Source organism: Schistocerca gregaria, chromosome 2 (genome assembly GCF_023897955.1).
Source record: "Schistocerca gregaria isolate iqSchGreg1 chromosome 2, iqSchGreg1.2, whole genome shotgun sequence".
Classification (NCBI taxonomy): domain Eukaryota; kingdom Metazoa; phylum Arthropoda; class Insecta; order Orthoptera; family Acrididae; genus Schistocerca; species Schistocerca gregaria.
This window is the reverse complement of record NC_064921.1, coordinates 716,531,681-716,553,655: the sequence shown is the minus strand read 5'-3', so window position 1 is coordinate 716,553,655 and position 21,975 is coordinate 716,531,681. Positions and strand designations below refer to the sequence as shown.

General features: G+C 50.4%; 13 non-coding genes across 13 annotated transcripts; 8 read left to right on the top strand and 5 right to left on the bottom strand.

The window, feature by feature from the left end:
* Positions 1-7,037: 7,037 nt before the first annotated feature.
* Trnav-uac (transfer RNA valine (anticodon UAC)) lies at positions 7,038-7,110 on the bottom strand. Its single transcript has one exon. It is a non-coding gene; the product is annotated as a tRNA-Val (tRNA).
* Positions 7,111-7,331: 221 nt separating this feature from the next.
* Positions 7,332-7,403, top strand: Trnap-cgg (transfer RNA proline (anticodon CGG)). Its single transcript has one exon. It is a non-coding gene; the product is annotated as a tRNA-Pro (tRNA).
* A 1,789-nt stretch (positions 7,404-9,192) lies between these two features.
* Positions 9,193-9,264, top strand: Trnap-ugg (transfer RNA proline (anticodon UGG)). The gene has a single exon. It is a non-coding gene; the product is annotated as a tRNA-Pro (tRNA).
* A 636-nt stretch (positions 9,265-9,900) lies between these two features.
* On the bottom strand, positions 9,901-9,973 carry Trnav-uac (transfer RNA valine (anticodon UAC)). Its single transcript has one exon. It is a non-coding gene; the product is annotated as a tRNA-Val (tRNA).
* Positions 9,974-10,194: 221 nt separating this feature from the next.
* Positions 10,195-10,266, top strand: Trnap-cgg (transfer RNA proline (anticodon CGG)). The gene has a single exon. It is a non-coding gene; the product is annotated as a tRNA-Pro (tRNA).
* Positions 10,267-12,055: 1,789 nt separating this feature from the next.
* Trnap-ugg (transfer RNA proline (anticodon UGG)) lies at positions 12,056-12,127 on the top strand. The gene has a single exon. It is a non-coding gene; the product is annotated as a tRNA-Pro (tRNA).
* A 636-nt stretch (positions 12,128-12,763) lies between these two features.
* Positions 12,764-12,836, bottom strand: Trnav-uac (transfer RNA valine (anticodon UAC)). Its single transcript has one exon. It is a non-coding gene; the product is annotated as a tRNA-Val (tRNA).
* A 962-nt stretch (positions 12,837-13,798) lies between these two features.
* Positions 13,799-13,870, top strand: Trnap-ugg (transfer RNA proline (anticodon UGG)). Its single transcript has one exon. It is a non-coding gene; the product is annotated as a tRNA-Pro (tRNA).
* Positions 13,871-14,506: 636 nt separating this feature from the next.
* Positions 14,507-14,578, bottom strand: Trnav-uac (transfer RNA valine (anticodon UAC)). Its single transcript has one exon. It is a non-coding gene; the product is annotated as a tRNA-Val (tRNA).
* A 221-nt stretch (positions 14,579-14,799) lies between these two features.
* Positions 14,800-14,871, top strand: Trnap-cgg (transfer RNA proline (anticodon CGG)). The gene has a single exon. It is a non-coding gene; the product is annotated as a tRNA-Pro (tRNA).
* A 5,500-nt stretch (positions 14,872-20,371) lies between these two features.
* On the top strand, positions 20,372-20,443 carry Trnap-ugg (transfer RNA proline (anticodon UGG)). Its single transcript has one exon. It is a non-coding gene; the product is annotated as a tRNA-Pro (tRNA).
* A 636-nt stretch (positions 20,444-21,079) lies between these two features.
* Trnav-uac (transfer RNA valine (anticodon UAC)) lies at positions 21,080-21,152 on the bottom strand. Its single transcript has one exon. It is a non-coding gene; the product is annotated as a tRNA-Val (tRNA).
* Positions 21,153-21,373: 221 nt separating this feature from the next.
* Positions 21,374-21,445, top strand: Trnap-cgg (transfer RNA proline (anticodon CGG)). Its single transcript has one exon. It is a non-coding gene; the product is annotated as a tRNA-Pro (tRNA).
* Positions 21,446-21,975: the final 530 nt, after the last annotated feature.

The following is a 21,975-nucleotide window of genomic DNA, read 5'->3' as shown; positions in this document are numbered from 1 at the left end:
TTAAAACTGTGTGCCCGACCGAGACTCGAACTCGGGACCTTTGCCTTTCGCGGGCAAGTGCTCTACCAACTGAGCTACCGAAGCACGACTCACGTCCGGTACTCACAGCTTTACTTCTGCCAGTATCCGTCTCCTACCTTCCAAACTTTACAGAAGCTCTTCTGCGAACCTTGCAGAACTAGCACTCCTGAAAGAAAGGATACTGCGGAGACATGGCTTAGCCACAGCCTGGGGGATGTTTCCAGAATGAGATTTTCACTCTGCAGCGGAGTGTGCGCTGATATGAAACTTCCTGGCAGATTAAAACTGTGTGCCCGACCGAGACTCGAACTCGGGACCTTTGCCTTTCGCGGGCAAGTGCTCTACCAACTGAGCTACCGAAGCACGACTCACGTCCGGTACTCACAGCTTTACTTCTGCCAGTATCCGTCTCCTACCTTCCAAACTTTACAGAAGCTCTTCTGCGAACCTTGCAGAACTAGCACTCCTGAAAGAAAGGATACTGCGGAGACATGGCTTAGCCACAGCCTGGGGGATGTTTCCAGAATGAGATTTTCACTCTGCAGCGGAGTGTGCGCTGATATGAAACTTCCTGGCAGATTAAAACTGTGTGCCCGACCGAGACTCGAACTCGGGACCTTTGCCTTTCGCGGGCAAGTGCTCTACCAACTGAGCTACCGAAGCACGACTCACGTCCGGTACTCACAGCTTTACTTCTGCCAGTATCCGTCTCCTACCTTCCAAACTTTACAGAAGCTCTTCTGCGAACCTTGCAGAACTAGCACTCCTGAAAGAAAGGATACTGCGGAGACATGGCTTAGCCACAGCCTGGGGGATGTTTCCAGAATGAGATTTTCACTCTGCAGCGGAGTGTGCGCTGATATGAAACTTCCTGGCAGATTAAAACTGTGTGCCCGACCGAGACTCGAACTCGGGACCTTTGCCTTTCGCGGGCAAGTGCTCTACCAACTGAGCTACCGAAGCACGACTCACGTCCGGTACTCACAGCTTTACTTCTGCCAGTATCCGTCTCCTACCTTCCAAACTTTACAGAAGCTCTTCTGCGAACCTTGCAGAACTAGCACTCCTGAAAGAAAGGATACTGCGGAGACATGGCTTAGCCACAGCCTGGGGGATGTTTCCAGAATGAGATTTTCACTCTGCAGCGGAGTGTGCGCTGATATGAAACTTCCTGGCAGATTAAAACTGTGTGCCCAACCGAGACTCGAACTCGGGACCTTTGCCTTTCGCGGGCAAGTGCTCTACCAACTGAGCTACCGAAGCACGACTCACGTCCGGTACTCACAGCTTTACTTCTGCCAGTATCCGTCTCCTACCTTCCAAACTTTACAGAAGCTCTTCTGCGAACCTTGCAGAACTAGCACTCCTGAAAGAAAGGATACTGCGGGGACATGGCTTAGCCACAGCCTGGGGGATGTTTCCAGAATGAGATTTTCACTCTGCAGCGGAGTGTGCGCTGATATGAAACTTCCTGGCAGATTAAAACTGTGTGCCCGACCGAGACTCGAACTCGGGACCTTTGCCTTTCGCGGGCAAGTGCTCTACCAACTGAGCTACCGAAGCACGACTCACGTCCGGTACTCACAGCTTTACTTCTGCCAGTATCCGTCTCCTACCTTCCAAACTTTACAGAAGCTCTTCTGCGAACCTTGCAGAACTAGCACTCCTGAAAGAAAGGATACTGCGGAGACATGGCTTAGCCACAGCCTGGGGGATGTTTCCAGAATGAGATTTTCACTCTGCAGCGGAGTGTGCGCTGATATGAAACTTCCTGGCAGATTAAAACTGTGTGCCCGACCGAGACTCGAACTCGGGACCTTTGCCTTTCGCGGGCAAGTGCTCTACCAACTGAGCTACCGAAGCACGACTCACGTCCGGTACTCACAGCTTTACTTCTGCCAGTATCCGTCTCCTACCTTCCAAACTTTACAGAAGCTCTTCTGCGAACCTTGCAGAACTAGCACTCCTGAAAGAAAGGATACTGCGGAGACATGGCTTAGCCACAGCCTGGGGGATGTTTCCAGAATGAGATTTTCACTCTGCAGCGGAGTGTGCGCTGATATGAAACTTCCTGGCAGATTAAAACTGTGTGCCCGACCGAGACTCGAACTCGGGACCTTTGCCTTTCGCGGGCAAGTGCTCTACCAACTGAGCTACCGAAGCACGACTCACGTCCGGTACTCACAGCTTTACTTCTGCCAGTATCCGTCTCCTACCTTCCAAACTTTACAGAAGCTCTTCTGCGAACCTTGCAGAACTAGCACTCCTGAAAGAAAGGATACTGCGGAGACATGGCTTAGCCACAGCCTGGGGGATGTTTCCAGAATGAGATTTTCACTCTGCAGCGGAGTGTGCGCTGATATGAAACTTCCTGGCAGATTAAAACTGTGTGCCCGACCGAGACTCGAACTCGGGACCTTTGCCTTTCGCGGGCAAGTGCTCTACCAACTGAGCTACCGAAGCACGACTCACGTCCGGTACTCACAGCTTTACTTCTGCCAGTATCCGTCTCCTACCTTCCAAACTTTACAGAAGCTCTTCTGCGAACCTTGCAGAACTAGCACTCCTGAAAGAAAGGATACTGCGGAGACATGGCTTAGCCACAGCCTGGGGGATGTTTCCAGAATGAGATTTTCACTCTGCAGCGGAGTGTGCGCTGATATGAAACTTCCTGGCAGATTAAAACTGTGTGCCCGACCGAGACTCGAACTCGGGACCTTTGCCTTTCGCGGGCAAGTGCTCTACCAACTGAGCTACCGAAGCACGACTCACGTCCGGTACTCACAGCTTTACTTCTGCCAGTATCCGTCTCCTACCTTCCAAACTTTACAGAAGCTCTTCTGCGAACCTTGCAGAACTAGCACTCCTGAAAGAAAGGATACTGCGGAGACATGGCTTAGCCACAGCCTGGGGGATGTTTCCAGAATGAGATTTTCACTCTGCAGCGGAGTGTGCGCTGATATGAAACTTCCTGGCAGATTAAAACTGTGTGCCCGACCGAGACTCGAACTCGGGACCTTTGCCTTTCGCGGGCAAGTGCTCTACCAACTGAGCTACCGAAGCACGACTCACGTCCGGTACTCACAGCTTTACTTCTGCCAGTATCCGTCTCCTACCTTCCAAACTTTACAGAAGCTCTTCTGCGAACCTTGCAGAACTAGCACTCCTGAAAGAAAGGATACTGCGGAGACATGGCATAGCCACAGCCTGGGGGATGTTTCCAGAATGAGATTTTCACTCTGCAGCGGAGTGTGCGCTGATATGAAACTTCCTGGCAGATTAAAACTGTGTGCCCGACCGAGACTCGAACTCGGGACCTTTGCCTTTCGCGGGCAAGTGCTCTACCAACTGAGCTACCGAAGCACGACTCACGTCCGGTACTCACAGCTTTACTTCTGCCAGTATCCGTCTCCTACCTTCCAAACTTTACAGAAGCTCTTCTGCGAACCTTGCAGAACTAGCACTCCTGAAAGAAAGGATACTGCGGAGACATGGCTTAGCCACAGCCTGGGGGATGTTTCCAGAATGAGATTTTCACTCTGCAGCGGAGTGTGCGCTGATATGAAACTTCCTGGCAGATTAAAACTGTGTGCCCGACCGAGACTCGAACTCGGGACCTTTGCCTTTCGCGGGCAAGTGCTCTACCAACTGAGCTACCGAAGCACGACTCACGTCCGGTACTCACAGCTTTACTTCTGCCAGTATCCGTCTCCTACCTTCCAAACTTTACAGAAGCTCTTCTGCGAACCTTGCAGAACTAGCACTCCTGAAAGAAAGGATACTGCGGAGACATGGCTTAGCCACAGCCTGGGGGATGTTTCCAGAATGAGATTTTCACTCTGCAGCGGAGTGTGCGCTGATATGAAACTTCCTGGCAGATTAAAACTGTGTGCCCGACCGAGACTCGAACTCGGGACCTTTGCCTTTCGCGGGCAAGTGCTCTACCAACTGAGCTACCGAAGCACGACTCACGTCCGGTACTCACAGCTTTACTTCTGCCAGTATCCGTCTCCTACCTTCCAAACTTTACAGAAGCTCTTCTGCGAACCTTGCAGAACTAGCACTCCTGAAAGAAAGGATACTGCGGAGACATGGCTTAGCCACAGCCTGGGGGATGTTTCCAGAATGAGATTTTCACTCTGCAGCGGAGTGTGCGCTGATATGAAACTTCCTGGCAGATTAAAACTGTGTGCCCGACCGAGACTCGAACTCGGGACCTTTGCCTTTCGCGGGCAAGTGCTCTACCAACTGAGCTACCGAAGCACGACTCACGTCCGGTACTCACAGCTTTACTTCTGCCAGTATCCGTCTCCTACCTTCCAAACTTTACAGAAGCTCTTCTGCGAACCTTGCAGAACTAGCACTCCTGAAAGAAAGGATACTGCGGAGACATGGCTTAGCCACAGCCTGGGGGATGTTTCCAGAATGAGATTTTCACTCTGCAGCGGAGTGTGCGCTGATATGAAACTTCCTGGCAGATTAAAACTGTGTGCCCGACCGAGACTCGAACTCGGGACCTTTGCCTTTCGCGGGCAAGTGCTCTACCAACTGAGCTACCGAAGCACGACTCACGTCCGGTACTCACAGCTTTACTTCTGCCAGTATCCGTCTCCTACCTTCCAAACTTTACAGAAGCTCTTCTGCGAACCTTGCAGAACTAGCACTCCTGAAAGAAAGGATACTGCGGAGACATGGCTTAGCCACAGCCTGGGGGATGTTTCCAGAATGAGATTTTCACTCTGCAGCGGAGTGTGCGCTGATATGAAACTTCCTGGCAGATTAAAACTGTGTGCCCGACCGAGACTCGAACTCGGGACCTTTGCCTTTCGCGGGCAAGTGCTCTACCAACTGAGCTACCGAAGCACGACTCACGTCCGGTACTCACAGCTTTACTTCTGCCAGTATCCGTCTCCTACCTTCCAAACTTTACAGAAGCTCTTCTGCGAACCTTGCAGAACTAGCACTCCTGAAAGAAAGGATACTGCGGAGACATGGCTTAGCCACAGCCTGGGGGATGTTTCCAGAATGAGATTTTCACTCTGCAGCGGAGTGTGCGCTGATATGAAACTTCCTGGCAGATTAAAACTGTGTGCCCGACCGAGACTCGAACTCGGGACCTTTGCCTTTCGCGGGCAAGTGCTCTACCAACTGAGCTACCGAAGCACGACTCACGTCCGGTACTCACAGCTTTACTTCTGCCAGTATCCGTCTCCTACCTTCCAAACTTTACAGAAGCTCTTCTGCGAACCTTGCAGAACTAGCACTCCTGAAAGAAAGGATACTGCGGAGACATGGCTTAGCCACAGCCTGGGGGATGTTTCCAGAATGAGATTTTCACTCTGCAGCGGAGTGTGCGCTGATATGAAACTTCCTGGCAGATTAAAACTGTGTGCCCGACCGAGACTCGAACTCGGGACCTTTGCCTTTCGCGGGCAAGTGCTCTACCAACTGAGCTACCGAAGCACGACTCACGTCCGATACTCACAGCTTTACTTCTGCCAGTATCCGTCTCCTACCTTCCAAACTTTACAGAAGCTCTTCTGCGAACCTTGCAGAACTAGCACTCCTGAAAGAAAGGATACTGCGGAGACATGGCTTAGCCACAGCCTGGGGGATGTTTCCAGAATGAGATTTTCACTCTGCAGCGGAGTGTGCGCTGATATGAAACTTCCTGGCAGATTAAAACTGTGTGCCCGACCGAGACTCGAACTCGGGACCTTTGCCTTTCGCGGGCAAGTGCTCTACCAACTGAGCTACCGAAGCACGACTCACGTCCGGTACTCACAGCTTTACTTCTGCCAGTATCCGTCTCCTACCTTCCAAACTTTACAGAAGCTCTTCTGCGAACCTTGCAGAACTAGCACTCCTGAAAGAAAGGATACTGCGGAGACATGGCTTAGCCACAGCCTGGGGGATGTTTCCAGAATGAGATTTTCACTCTGCAGCGGAGTGTGCGCTGATATGAAACTTCCTGGCAGATTAAAACTGTGTGCCCGACCGAGACTCGAACTCGGGACCTTTGCCTTTCGCGGGCAAGTGCTCTACCAACTGAGCTACCGAAGCACGACTCACGTCCGGTACTCACAGCTTTACTTCTGCCAGTATCCGTCTCCTACCTTCCAAACTTTACAGAAGCTCTTCTGCGAACCTTGCAGAACTAGCACTCCTGAAAGAAAGGATACTGCGGAGACATGGCTTAGCCACAGCCTGGGGGATGTTTCCAGAATGAGATTTTCACTCTGCAGCGGAGTGTGCGCTGATATGAAACTTCCTGGCAGATTAAAACTGTGTGCCCGACCGAGACTCGAACTCGGGACCTTTGCCTTTCGCGGGCAAGTGCTCTACCAACTGAGCTACCGAAGCACGACTCACGTCCGGTACTCACAGCTTTACTTCTGCCAGTATCCGTCTCCTACCTTCCAAACTTTACAGAAGCTCTTCTGCGAACCTTGCAGAACTAGCACTCCTGAAAGAAAGGATACTGCGGAGACATGGCTTAGCCACAGCCTGGGGGATGTTTCCAGAATGAGATTTTCACTCTGCAGCGGAGTGTGCGCTGTCGAGTCTCGGTCGGGCACACAGTTTTAATCTGCCAGGAAGTTTCATATCAGCGCACACTCCGCTGCAGAGTAAAAATCTCATTCTGGATACCTTCATCTGATTAGCGACAACGTCAACCAAAGCGTGGGATACAAGACTGAGCGTAGTTAAGAGTTTCTCACTATTAGTTACGTTCACGCTTCAAGAGAGTTGTGACAAGGCGAGTGCAAAGAGCTCAGGAAAGCCAGTATGAAGCGAACTTGAAGTAGTCTTGAAGAAATGGATACTAAATTTTGCCGGCCAGAATGGGGCTACGAGCGTTCTGAGTTACTGAATACCGGTGCACTATGGGAGCAAGAGCATTTGACAGTAAAATAACGCGATATCGGTGTAGCACACGACATTTATTATCCCTGCATGCGCAGACGTGACGATATCTAGGAAATGGAATCCGAAAACGGGTTTAAAAAAAGTCGTGCTTCCGCCCGGGATCGAACCGGGGACCTTCTGCGTGTAAAGCAGACGTGATAACCGCTACACCACGGAAACGACGGTTTTGCCGTTGTACTACCTGGAAAACCGTAGTTCCAACAGATTTTTCCTGCGTAAGCAAGGGCATCGGCTACGAGCTCCGTCCGATTCTAGAAGTTGCTATAGTAAAAGACAACGATAAAAACAATCAAACCGCAACAGCCAGGGAGAACGCTGGGTGAGCAGTAGCTCTGCACGGTGATACCAGGAACGGAGGCGTTACTCATGTGCATCGAGAAGGCTCGTTGGTCTCGGGGTATGATCCCTGCTTCGGGTGCAGGAGGTCCCGGGTTCAAATCCCGGACGAGCCCTTGCGTTTCGTGCAAACGTGTGGCGACTACTGGCATGCCGGCGGCTGTTCCGCGCATTTCCAGCCCTCCAGGTAAGCACAAAAACCAAGTAGCCGCTTCTGAAAGAGTTTCATGTATCATTTGAGCCATCTGCAGCCTGGTGGTTGGACGTTTGAAATTGATTTAAATGTTCACCGTAGAGATTGTAGCAAGTGTCTTGTTGAGTGCGACAAAAATGTGTTTCCGCCCGGAATCGAACCGGTGACGTTCTGCGTGTTGGCAGACGTGATAACCGCTACACCACGGAAACTGCTACGCTGTGAGCTCCACATGTGACACAACTTGAGGACGATCGCAACTTTGGCGTAAAAATCACTTTGCGGAAACGCACAATGCAGGAATTTCGCATTCGTACCTAACAATCGACAGCACCCTTGCCTGTCTGAATGCCACCATGAATAAGAGCCCAAGAAGTCGTCGGCAATGAACGCGGCCGAGTCCTCGGTAGCATCAGCTACTCTTGCTTTCCGTAAGAGCTACCGCCAATTCGCGCAGTCGCTATTGCAAATGATGTCACCAAAAGCAATCACTTCGTTAGCGGCAAGGAGCCCGGGCCCAGCGGTAGCTCTACATGGAGGCACCAGCAGCCCCGACAGGCCGCCGCTGGCGCGCCGGCGCCCGGACCCGCGACCCCTAATGACGTTGCAGTCGATGTATTTCTTAATATCGCTTTTCGAAGAAGCAAGCCAGGTGTAAATCACACAGTATTTTACTGATGATCTGGAAACATAAATTTAGAACAAGTAGAACATTATATAAAATTTTGTTGTGTGGTCGAGCGGTACCCACCCTTCGCTCTTCCCAGATTATCGTTGCTGCACGGAATGATTGTTAAAGCACCGACGGCTTCAGAGTTCGTCTTCTCCAACGTTTGCTTTTGCAGTACATTCCGCAATCTTTTCGTTATGAGTCGTCTGTTTCGGTTTCCCGATGTAGTTTTGCTCACAGCTCCCGACTTCTCTTAACCCCGAGCCACCACTAGCCGAAAATTCCGCACTGCAGTCTGGTCAATCTGCAGAGCTCGATAAGAGCATCGCGGTCGTTCCTGAGCTAATGACACGGCCGTATCTGTAGTTGTTCCCCGATGTCTCCCACAGCAACGGCCTCCCGGACGCCTGCATTACAGGAGTACGCCACTACTCCCAGCCATACAATTGCATTTGAAAGCAGAATAACATGAGCTACAGAGCAACTCCGATTTTTGTGTCTGACCTACTTCTAATGATACTGTGGTCGGTTTACTTACTACTATCGCTGCTGGACGAAGCAGACCAGTTGAAAGCCACACGGTATTCTTGTAAAAAACAGGTAATGGAAATTTAGGTAAAACGATATCAAAAAAAGTTGCGTGGTGGAGCGACACATACAGTTGGCTCTTCGTAGATGATCATTGCTGCACGGAATAATTCTTAAGGCACAGACGCCTTCAGGAGTCGTGTTTGGAAGTTTTGCTTGCAGTATATTCCGCTATCTTTTCGTTATGAGTTGGTGTTTCGGATTCCCGGTGTTCTTTTGTTTAGTGCATTTGCCTTCCCTTGACACTGAGAAACCACATGACGAAAGTGAAACACCACCGTCTGTTCATCTGCAGAGCGCGATGAAATTATTCACTCTACATTCATTGCCTTTAATATTCTTGCCATCAGTGGTGGGCGCTGCCTTCAGAAAGCGCTTTTCTTCCTGATTTACATGAAAGTTTGTGTTCCTCGGAGGTGGACTGCTTGGGATACCTTCACTGCTAGCAGCAGGTGGCTCGTTGGTCTAGGGGTATGATTCCTGCTTTGGGTGCAGGAGGTCCTGGGTTCAAATCCCGGACGAGCCCTACCGTTTTGACCGTGCTGAAGAGTAGGTGTAGCTCACCCACGTTTGTAGCTCTGCAATGAAGAACAGATGCGTGCCGCAGCACGCTGTGTGTGGCCCTACGGTCATGAAGGGACCGTTTGATATGGCAAGAATCTGATACCAGTAAATTACATAGGTCGATTTCTGTAGAAGAGCCGACAGTAATCTTGCATGCTACGGAAAACAAAGGTTGTCTTTGCAGAACGTGTGCACCGTGATTGGAGACGAAGCTCAATCGTGGAGCAGTCTACCTTCATCTGATTAGCGACAACGTCAACCAAAGCGTGGGATACAAGACTGAGCGTAGTTAAGAGTTTCTCACTATTAGTTACGTTCACGCTTCAAGAGAGTTGTGACAAGGCGAGTGCAAAGAGCTCAGGAAAGCCAGTATGAAGCGAACTTGAAGTAGTCTTGAAGAAATGGATACTAAATTTTGCCGGCCAGAATGGGGCTACGAGCGTTCTGAGTTACTGAATACCGGTGCACTATGGGAGCAAGAGCATTTGACAGTAAAATAACGCGATATCGGTGTAGCACACGACATTTATTATCCCTGCATGCGCAGACGTGACGTTATCTCGGAAATGGAATCCGAAAACGGGTTTAAAAAAAGTCGTGCTTCCGCCCGGGATCGAACCGGGGACCTTCTGCGTGTAAAGCAGACGTGATAACCGCTACACCACGGAAACGACGGTTTTGCCGTTGTACTACCTGGAAAACCGTAGTTCCAACAGATTTTTCCTGCGTAAGCAAGGGCATCGGCTACGAGCTCCGTCCGATTCTAGAAGTTGCTATAGTAAAAGACAACGATAAAAACAATCAAACCGCAACAGCCAGGGAGAACGCTGGGTGAGCAGTAGCTCTGCACGGTCATACCAAGAACGGAGGCGTTACTCATGTGCATCGAGAAGGCTCGTTGGTCTCGGGGTATGATCCCTGCTTCGGGTGCAGGAGGTCCCGGGTTCAAATCCCGGACGAGCCCTTGCGTTTCGTGCAAACGTGTGGCGACTACTGGCATGCCGGCGGCTGTTCCGCGCATTTCCAGCCCTCCAGGTAAGCACAAAAACCAAGTAGCCGCTTCTGAAAGAGTTTCATGTATCATTTGAGCCATCTGCAGCCTGGTGGTTGGACGTTTGAATTTGATTTAAATGTTCACCGTAGAGATTGTAGCAAGTGTCTTGTTGAGTGCGACAAAAATGTGTTTCCGCCCGGAATCGAACCGGTGACGTTCTGCGTGTTGGCAGACGTGATAACCGCTACACCACGGAAACTGCTACGCTGTGAGCTCCACATGTGACACAACTTGAGGACGATCGCAACTTTGGCGTAAAAATCACTTTGCGGAAACGCACAATGCAGGAATTTCGCATTCGTACCTAACAATCGACAGCACCCTTGCCTGTCTGAATGCCACCATGAATAAGAGCCCAAGAAGTCGTCGGCAATGAACGCGGCCGAGTCCTCGGTAGCATCAGCTACTCTTGCTTTCCGTAAGAGCTACCGCCAATTCGCGCAGTCGCTATTGCAAATGATGTCACCAAAAGCAATCACTTCGTTAGCGGCAAGGAGCCCGGGCCCAGCGGTAGCTCTACATGGAGGCACCAGCAGCCCCGACAGGCCGCCGCTGGCGCGCCGGCGCCCGGACCCGCGACCCCTAATGACGTTGCAGTCGATGTATTTCTTAATATCGCTTTTCGAAGAAGCAAGCCAGGTGTAAATCACACAGTATTTTACTGATGATCTGGAAACATAAATTTAGAAGAAGTAGAACATTATATAAAATTTTGTTGTGTGGTCGAGCGGTACCCACCCTTCGCTCTTCCCAGATTATCGTTGCTGCACGGAATGATTGTTAAAGCACCGACGGCTTCAGAGTTCGTCTTCTCCAACGTTTGCTTTTGCAGTACATTCCGCAATCTTTTCGTTATGAGTCGTCTGTTTCGGTTTCCCGATGTAGTTTTGCTCACAGCTCCCGACTTCTCTTAACCCCGAGCCACCACTAGCCGAAAATTCCGCACTGCAGTCTGGTCAATCTGCAGAGCTCGATAAGAGCATCGCGGTCGTTCCTGAGCTAATGACACGGCCGTATCTGTAGTTGTTCCCAGATGTCTCCCACAGCAACGGCCTCCCGGACGCCTGCATTACAGGAGTACGCCACTACTCCCAGCCATACAATTGCATTTGAAAGCAGAATAACATGAGCTACAGAGCAACTCCGATTTTTGTGTCTGACCTACTTCTAATGATACTGTGGTCGGTTTACTTACTACTATCGCTGCTGGACGAAGCAGACCAGTTGAAAGCCACACGGTATTCTTGTAAAAAACAGGTAATGGAAATTTAGGTAAAACGATATCAAAAAAAGTTGCGTGGTGGAGCGACACATACAGTTGGCTCTTCGTAGATGATCATTGCTGCACGGAATAATTCTTAAGGCACAGACGCATTCAGGAGTCGTGTTTGGAAGTTTTGCTTGCAGTATATTCCGCTATCTTTTCGTTATGAGTTGGTGTTTCGGATTCCCGGTGTTCTTTTGTTTAGTGCATTTGCCTTCCCTTGACACTGAGAAACCACATGACGAAAGTGAAACACCACCGTCTGTTCATCTGCAGAGTGCGATGAAATTATTCACTCTACATTCATTGCCTTTAATATTCTTGCCATCAGTGGTGGGCGCTGCCTTCAGAAAGCGCTTTTCTTCCTGATTTACATGAAAGTTTGTGTTCCTCGGAGGTGGACTGCTTGGGATACCTTCACTGCTAGCAGCAGGTGGCTCGTTGGTCTAGGGGTATGTTTCCTGCTTTGGGTGCAGGAGGTTCCGGGTTCAAATCCCGGACGAGCCCTACCGTTTTGACCGTGCTGAAGAGTAGGTGTAGCTCACCCACGTTTGTAGCTCTGCAATGAAGAGCAGATGCGTGCCGCAGCACGCTGTGTGTGGCCCTACGGTCATGAAGGGACCGTTTGATATGGCAAGAATCTGATACCAGTAAATTACATAGGTCGATTTCTGTAGAAGAGCCGACAGTAATCTTGCATGCTACGGAAAACAAAGGTTGTCTTTGCAGAACGTGTGCACCGTGATTGGAGACGAAGCTCAATCGTGGAGCAGTCTACCTTCATCTGATTAGCGACAACGTCAACCAAAGCGTGGGATACAAGACTGAGCGTAGTTAAGAGTTTCTCACTATTAGTTACGTTCACGCTTCAAGAGAGTTGTGACAAGGCGAGTGCAAAGAGCTCAGGAAAGCCAGTACGAAGCGAACTTGAAGTAGTCTTGAAAAAATGGATACTAAATTTTGCCGGCCAGAATGGGGCTACGAGCGTTCTGAGTTACTGAATACCGGTGCACTATGGGAGCAAGAGCATTTGACAGTAAAATAACGCGATATCGGTGTAGCACACGACATTTATTATCCCTGCATACGCAGACGTGACGTTATCTCGGAAATGGAATCCGAAAACGGGTTTAAAAAAAGTCGTGCTTCCGCCCGGGATCGAACCGGGGACCTTCTGCGTGTAAAGCAGACGTGATAACCGCTACACCACAGAAACGACGGTTTTGCCGTTGTACTACCTGGAAAACCGTAGTTCCAACAGATTTTTCCTGCGTAAGCAAGGGCATCGGCTACGAGCTCCGTCCGATTCTAGAAGTTGCTATAGTAAAAGACAACGATAAAAACAATCAAACCGCAACAGCCAGGAAGAACGCTGGGTGAGCAGTAGTTCTGCACGGTGATACCAAGAACGGAGGCGTTACTCGTGTGCATCGAGAAGGCTCGTTGGTCTCGGGGTATGATCCCTGCTTCGGGTGCATGAGGTCCCGGGTTCAAATCCCGGACGAGCCCTTGCGTTTCGTGCAAACGTGTGGCGACTACTGGCATGCCGGCGGCTGTTCCGCGCATTTCCAGCCCTCCAGGTAAGCATTTGAAAGCAGAATAACATGAGCTACAGAGCAACTCCGATTTTTGTGTCTGACCTACTTCTAATGATACTGTGGTCGGTTTACTTACTACTATCGCTGCTGGACGAAGCAGACCAGTTGAAAGCCACACGGTATTCTTGTAAAAAACAGGTAATGGAAATTTAGGTAAAACGATATCAAAAAAAGTTGCGTGGTGGAGCGACACATACAGTTGGCTCTTCGTAGATGATCATTGCTGCACGGAATAATTCTTAAGGCACAGACGCATTCAGGAGTCGTGTTTGGAAGTTTTGCTTGCAGTATATTCCGCTATCTTTTCGTTATGAGTTGGTGTTTCGGATTCCCGGTGTTCTTTTGTTTAGTGCATTTGCCTTCCCTTGACACTGAGAAACCACATGACGAAAGTGAAACACCACCGTCTGTTCATCTGCAGAGCGCGATGAAATTATTCACTCTACATTCATTGCCTTTAATATTCTTGCCATCAGTGGTGGGCGCTGCCTTCAGAAAGCGCTTTTCTTCCTGATTTACATGAAAGTTTGTGTTCCTCGGAGGTGGACTGCTTGGGATACCTTCACTGCTAGCAGCAGGTGGCTCGTTGGTCTAGGGGTATGATTCCTGCTTTGGGTGCAGAAGGTTCCGGGTTCAAATCCCGGACGAGCCCTACCGTTTTGACCGTGCTGAAGAGTAGGTGTAGCTCACCCACGTTTGTAGCTCTGCAATGAAGAACAGATGCGTGCCGCAGCACGCTGTGTGTGGCCCTACGGTCATGAAGGGACCGTTTGATATGGCAAGAATCTGATACCAGTAAATTACATAGGTCGATTTCTGTAGAAGAGCCGACAGTAATCTTGCATGCTACGGAAAACAAAGGTTGTCTTTGCAGAACGTGTGCACCGTGATTGGAGACGAAGCTCAATCGTGGAGCAGTCTACCTTCATCTGATTAGCGACAACGTCAACCAAAGCGTGGGATACAAGACTGAGCGTAGTTAAGAGTTTCTCACTATTAGTTACGTTCACGCTTCAAGAGAGTTGTGACAAGGCGAGTGCAAAGAGCTCAGGAAAGCCAGTACGAAGCGAACTTGAAGTAGTCTTGAAGAAATGGATACTAAATTTTGCCGGCCAGAATGGGGCTACGAGCGTTCTGAGTTACTGAATACCGGTGCACTATGGGAGCAAGAGCATTTGACAGTAAAATAACGCGATATCGGTGTAGCACACGACATTTATTATCCCTGCATACGCAGACGTGACGTTATCTCGGAAATGGAATCCGAAAACGGGTTTAAAAAAAGTCGTGCTTCCGCCCGGGATCGAACCGGGACCTTCTGCGTGTAAAGCAGACGTGATAACCGCTACACCACGGAAACGACGGTTTTGCCGTTGTACTACCTGGAAAACCGTAGTTCCAACAGATTTTTCCTGCGTAAGCAAGGGCATCGGCTACGAGCTCCGTCCGATTCTAGAAGTTGCTATAGTAAAAGACAACGATAAAAACAATCAAACCGCAACAGCCAGGGAGAACGCTGGGTGAGCAGTAGCTCTGCACGGTGATACCAAGAACGGAGGCGTTACTCGTGTGCATCGAGAAGGCTCGTTGGTCTCGGGGTATGATCCCTGCTTCGGGTGCAGGAGGTCCCGGGTTCAAATCCCGGACGAGCCCTTGCGTTTCGTGCAAACGTGTGGCGACTACTGGCATGCTGGCGGCTGTTCCGCGCATTTCCAGCCCTCCAGGTAAGCACAAAAACCAAGTAGCCGCTTCTGAAAGAGTTTCATGTATCATTTGAGCCATCTGCAGCCTGGTGGTTGGACGTTTGAAATTGATTTAAATGTTCACCGTAGAGATTGTAGCAAGTGTCTTGTTGAGTGCGACAAAAATGTGTTTCCGCCCGGAATCGAACCGGTGACGTTCTGCGTGTTGGCAGACGTGATAACCGCTACACCACGGAAACTGCTACGCTGTGAGCTCCACATGTGACACAACTTGAGGACGATCGCAACTTTGGCGTAAAAATCACTTTGCGGAAACGCACAATGCAGGAATTTCGCATTCGTACCTAACAATCGACAGCACCCTTGCCTGTCTGAATGCCACCATGAATAAGAGCCCAAGAAGTCGTCGGCAATGAACGCGGCCGAGTCCTCGGTAGCATCAGCTACTCTTGCTTTCCGTAAGAGCTACCGCCAATTCGCGCAGTCGCTATTGCAAATGATGTCACCAAAAGCAATCACTTCGTTAGCGGCAAGGAGCCCGGGCCCAGCGGAATCGAACCGGTGACGTTCTGCGTGTTGGCAGACGTGATAACCGCTACACCACGGAAACTGCTACGCTGTGAGCTCCACATGTGACACAACTTGAGGACGATCGCAACTTTGGCGTAAAAATCACTTTGCGGAAACGCACAATGCAGGAATTTCGCATTCGTACCTAACAATCGACAGCACCCTTGCCTGTCTGAATGCCACCATGAATAAGAGCCCAAGAAGTCGTCGGCAATGAACGCGGCCGAGTCCTTGGTAGCATCAGCTACTCTTGCTTTCCGTAAGAGCTACCGCCAATTCGCGCAGTCGCTATTGCAAATGATGTCACCAAAAGCAATCACTTCGTTAGCGGCAAGGAGCCCGGGCCCAGCGGAATCGAACCGGTGACGTTCTGCGTGTTGGCAGACGTGATAACCGCTACACCACGGAAACTGCTACGCTGTGAGCTCCACATGTGACACAACTTGAGGACGATCGCAACTTTGGCGTAAAAATCACTTTGCGGAAACGCACAATGCAGGAATTTCGCATTCGTACCTAACAATCGACAGCACCCTTGCCTGTCTGAATGCCACCATGAATAAGAGCCCAAGAAGTCGTCGGCAATGAACGCGGCCGAGTCCTCGGTAGCATCAGCTACTCTTGCTTTCCGTAAGAGCTACCGCCAATTCGCGCAGTCGCTATTGCAAATGATGTCACCAAAAGCAATCACTTCGTTAGCGGCAAGGAGCCCGGGCCCAGCGGAATCGAACCGGTGACGTTCTGCGTGTTGGCAGACGTGATAACCGCTACACCACGGAAACTGCTACGCTGTGAGCTCCACATGTGACACAACTTGAGGACGATCGCAACTTTGGCGTAAAAATCACTTTGCGGAAACGCACAATGCAGGAATTTCGCATTCGTACCTAACAATCGACAGCACCCTTGCCTGTCTGAATGCCACCATGAATAAGAGCCCAAGAAGTCGTCGGCAATGAACGCGGCCGAGTCCTCGGTAGCATCAGCTACTCTTGCTTTCCGTAAGAGCTACCGCCAATTCGCGCAGTCGCTATTGCAAATGATGTCACCAAAAGCAATCACTTCGTTAGCGGCAAGGAGCCCGGGCCCAGCGGAATCGAACCGGTGACGTTCTGCGTGTTGGCAGACGTGATAACCGCTACACCACGGAAACTGCTACGCTGTGAGCTCCACATGTGACACAACTTGAGGACGATCGCAACTTTGGCGTAAAAATCACTTTGCGGAAACGCACAATGCAGGAATTTCGCATTCGTACCTAACAATCGACAGCACCCTTGCCTGTCTGAATGCCACCATGAATAAGAGCCCAAGAAGTCGTCGGCAATGAACGCGGCCGAGTCCTCGGTAGCATCAGCTACTCTTGCTTTCCGTAAGAGCTACCGCCAATTCGCGCAGTCGCTATTGCAAATGATGTCACCAAAAGCAATCACTTCGTTAGCGGCAAGGAGCCCGGGCCCAGCGGAATCGAACCGGTGACGTTCTGCGTGTTGGCAGACGTGATAACCGCTACACCACGGAAACTGCTACGCTGTGAGCTCCACATGTGACACAACTTGAGGACGATCGCAACTTTGGCGTAAAAATCACTTTGCGGAAACGCACAATGCAGGAATTTCGCATTCGTACCTAACAATCGACAGCACCCTTGCCTGTCTGAATGCCACCATGAATAAGAGCCCAAGAAGTCGTCGGCAATGAACGCGGCCGAGTCCTCGGTAGCATCAGCTACTCTTGCTTTCCGTAAGAGCTACCGCCAATTCGCGCAGTCGCTATTGCAAATGATGTCACCAAAAGCAATCACTTCGTTAGCGGCAAGGAGCCCGGGCCCAGCGGAATCGAACCGGTGACGTTCTGCGTGTTGGCAGACGTGATAACCGCTACACCACGGAAACTGCTACGCTGTGAGCTCCACATGTGACACAACTTGAGGACGATCGCAACTTTGGCGTAAAAATCACTTTGCGGAAACGCACAATGCAGGAATTTCGCATTCGTACCTAACAATCGACAGCACCCTTGCCTGTCTGAATGCCACCATGAATAAGAGCCCAAGAAGTCGTCGGCAATGAACGCGGCCGAGTCCTCGGTAGCATCAGCTACTCTTGCTTTCCGTAAGAGCTACCGCCAATTCGCGCAGTCGCTATTGCAAATGATGTCACCAAAAGCAATCACTTCGTTAGCGGCAAGGAGCCCGGGCCCAGCGGAATCGAACCGGTGACGTTCTGCGTGTTGGCAGACGTGATAACCGCTACACCACGGAAACTGCTACGCTGTGAGCTCCACATGTGACACAACTTGAGGACGATCGCAACTTTGGCGTAAAAATCACTTTGCGGAAACGCACAATGCAGGAATTTCGCATTCGTACCTAACAATCGACAGCACCCTTGCCTGTCTGAATGCCACCATGAATAAGAGCCCAAGAAGTCGTCGGCAATGAACGCGGCCGAGTCCTCGGTAGCATCAGCTACTCTTGCTTTCCGTAAGAGCTACCGCCAATTCGCGCAGTCGCTATTGCAAATGATGTCACCAAAAGCAATCACTTCGTTAGCGGCAAGGAGCCCGGGCCCAGCGGAATCGAACCGGTGACGTTCTGCGTGTTGGCAGACGTGATAACCGCTACACCACGGAAACTGCTACGCTGTGAGCTCCACATGTGACACAACTTGAGGACGATCGCAACTTTGGCGTAAAAATCACTTTGCGGAAACGCACAATGCAGGAATTTCGCATTCGTACCTAACAATCGACAGCACCCTTGCCTGTCTGAATGCCACCATGAATAAGAGCCCAAGAAGTCGTCGGCAATGAACGCGGCCGAGTCCTCGGTAGCATCAGCTACTCTTGCTTTCCGTAAGAGCTACCGCCAATTCGCGCAGTCGCTATTGCAAATGATGTCACCAAAAGCAATCACTTCGTTAGCGGCAAGGAGCCCGGGCCCAGCGGAATCGAACCGGTGACGTTCTGCGTGTTGGCAGACGTGATAACCGCTACACCACGGAAACTGCTACGCTGTGAGCTCCACATGTGACACAACTTGAGGACGATCGCAACTTTGGCGTAAAAATCACTTTGCGGAAACGCACAATGCAGGAATTTCGCATTCGTACCTAACAATCGACAGCACCCTTGCCTGTCTGAATGCCACCATGAATAAGAGCCCAAGAAGTCGTCGGCAATGAACGCGGCCGAGTCCTCGGTAGCATCAGCTACTCTTGCTTTCCGTAAGAGCTACCGCCAATTCGCGCAGTCGCTATTGCAAATGATGTCACCAAAAGCAATCACTTCGTTAGCGGAAAGGAGCCCGGGCCCAGCGGAATCGAACCGGTGACGTTCTGCGTGTTGGCAGACGTGATAACCGCTACACCACGGAAACTGCTACGCTGTGAGCTCCACATGTGACACAACTTGAGGACGATCGCAACTTTGGCGTAAAAACCACTTTGCGGAAACGCACAATGCAGGAATTTCGCATTCGTACCTAACAATCGACAGCACCCTTGCCTGTCTGAATGCCACCATGAATAAGAGCCCAAGAAGTCGTCGGCAATGAACGCGGCCGAGTCCTCGGTAGCATCAGCTACTCTTGCTTTCCGTAAGAGCTACCGCCAATTCGCGCAGTCGCTATTGCAAATGATGTCACCAAAAGCAATCACTTCGTTAGCGGCAAGGAGCCCGGGCCCAGCGGTAGCTCTACATGGAGGCACCAGCAGCCCCGACAGGCCGCCGCTGGCGCGCCGGCGCCCGGACCCGTGACCTCTAATGACGTTGCAGTCGATGTATATCTTAATATCGCTTTTCGAAGAAGCAAGCCAGGTGTAAATCACACAGTATTTTACTGATGATCTGGAAACGCAAATGTAGAACAAGTAGAACATTATATAAAATTTTGTTGTGTGGTCGAGCGGTACCCACCCTTCGCTCTTCCCAGATTATCGTTGCTGCACGGAATGATTGCTAAAGCACCGACGGCTTCAGAGTTCGTCTTCTCCAACGTTTGCTTTTGCAGTACATTCCGCAATCTTTTCGTTATGAGTCGTCTGTTTCGGTTTCCCCATGTAGTTTTGCTCACAGCTCCCGACTTCTCTTAACCCCGAGCCACCACTAGCCGAAAATTCCGCACTGCAGTCTGGTCAATCTGCAGAGCTCGATAAGAGCATCGCGGTCGTTCCTGAGCTAATGACACGGCCGTATCTGTAGTTGTTCCCAGATGTCTCCCACAGCAACGGCCTCCCGGACGCCTGCATTACAGGAGTACGCCACTACTCCCAGCCATACAATTGCATTTGAAAGCAGAATAACATGAGCTACAGAGCAACTCCGATTTTTGTGTCTGACCTACTTCTAATGATACTGTGGTCGGTTTACTTACTACTATCGCTGCTGGACGAAGCAGACCAGTTGAAAGCCACACGGTATTCTTGTAAAAAACAGGTAATGGAAATTTAGGTAAAACGATATCAAAAAAAGTTGCGTGGTGGAGCGACACATACAGTTGGCTCTTCGTAGATGATCATTGCTGCACGGAATAATTCTTAAGGCACAGACGCATTCAGGAGTCGTGTTTGGAAGTTATGCTTGCAGTATATTCCGCTATCTTTTCGTTATGAGTTGGTGTTTCGGATTCCCGGTGTTCTTTTGTTTAGTGCATTTGCCTTCCCTTGACACTGAGAAACCACATGACGAAAGTGAAACACCACCGTCTGTTCATCTGCAGAGCGCGATGAAATTATTCACTCTACATTCATTGCCTTTAATATTCTTGCCATCAGTGGTGGGCGCTGCCTTCAGAAAGCGCTTTTCTTCCTGATTTACATGAAAGTTTGTGTTCCTCGGAGGTGGACTGCTTGGGATTACCTTCACTGCTAGCAGCAGGTGGCTCGTTGGTCTAGGGGTATGATTCCTGCTTTGGGTGCAGGAGGTCCTGGGTTCAAATCCCGGACGAGCCCTACCGTTTTGACCGTGCTGAAGAGTAGGTGTAGCTCACCCACGTTTGTAGCTCTGCAATGAAGAACAGATGCGTGCCGCAGCACGCTGTGTGTGGCCCTACGGTCATGAGGGGACCGTTTGATATGGCAAGAATCTGATACCAGTAAATTACATAGGTCGATTTCTGTAGAAGAGCCGACAGTAATCTTGCATGCTACGGAAAACAAAGGTTGTCTTTGCAGAACGTGTGCACCGTGATTGGAGACGAAGCTCAATCGTGGAGCAGTCTACCTTCATCTGATTAGCGACAACGTCAACCAAAGCGTGGGATACAAGACTGAGCGTAGTTAAGAGTTTCTCACTATTAGTTACGTTCACGCTTCAAGAGAGTTGTGACAAGGCGAGTGCAAAGAGCTCAGGAAAGCCAGTATGAAGCGAACTTGAAGTAGTCTTGAAGAAATGGATACTAAATTTTGCCGGCCAGAATGGGGCTACGAGCGTTCTGAGTTACTGAATACCGGTGCACTATGGGAGCAAGAGCATTTGACAGTAAAATAACGCGATATCGGTGTAGCACACGACATTTATTATCCCTGCATGCGCAGACGTGACGTTATCTCGGAAATGGAATCCGAAAACGGGTTTAAAAAAAGTCGTGCTTCCGCCCGGGATCGAACCGGGGACCTTCTGCGTGTAAAGCAGACGTGATAACCGCTACACCACGGAAACGACGCTTTTGCCGTTGTACTACCTGGAAAACCGTAGTTCCAACAGATTTTTCCTGCGTAAGCAAGGGCATCGGCTACGAGCTCCGTCCGATTCTAGAAGTTGCTATAGTAAAAGACAACGATAAAAACAATCAAACCGCAACAGCCAGGGAGAACGCTGGGTGAGCAGTAGCTCTGCACGGTGATACCAAGAACGGAGGCGTTACTCATGTGCATCGAGAAGGCTCGTTGGTCTCGGGGTATGATCCCTGCTTCGGGTGCAGGAGGTCCCGGGTTCAAATCCCGGACGAGCCCTTGCGTTTCGTGCGAACGTGTGGCGACTACTGGTATGCCGGCGGCTGTTCCGCGCATTTCCAGCCCTCCAGGTAAGCACAAAAACCAAGTAGCCGCTTCTGAAAGAGTTTCATGTATCATTTGAGCCATCTGCAGCCTGGTGGTTGGACGTTTGAAATTGATTTAAATGTTCACCGTAGAGATTGTAGCAAGTGTCTTGTTGAGTGCGACAAAAATGTGTTTCCGCCCGGAATCGAACCGGTGACGTTCTGCGTGTTGGCAGACGTGATAACCGCTACACCACGGAAACTGCTACGCTGTGAGCTCCACATGTGACACAACTTGAGGACGATCGCAACTTTGGCGTAAAAATCACTTTGCGGAAACGCACAATGCAGGAATTTCGCATTCGTACCTAACAATCGACAGCACCCTTGCCTGTCTGAATGCCACCATGAATAAGAGCCCAAGAAGTCGTCGGCAATGAACGCGGCCGAGTCCTCGGTAGCATCAGCTACTCTTGCTTTCCGTAAGAGCTACCGCCAATTCGC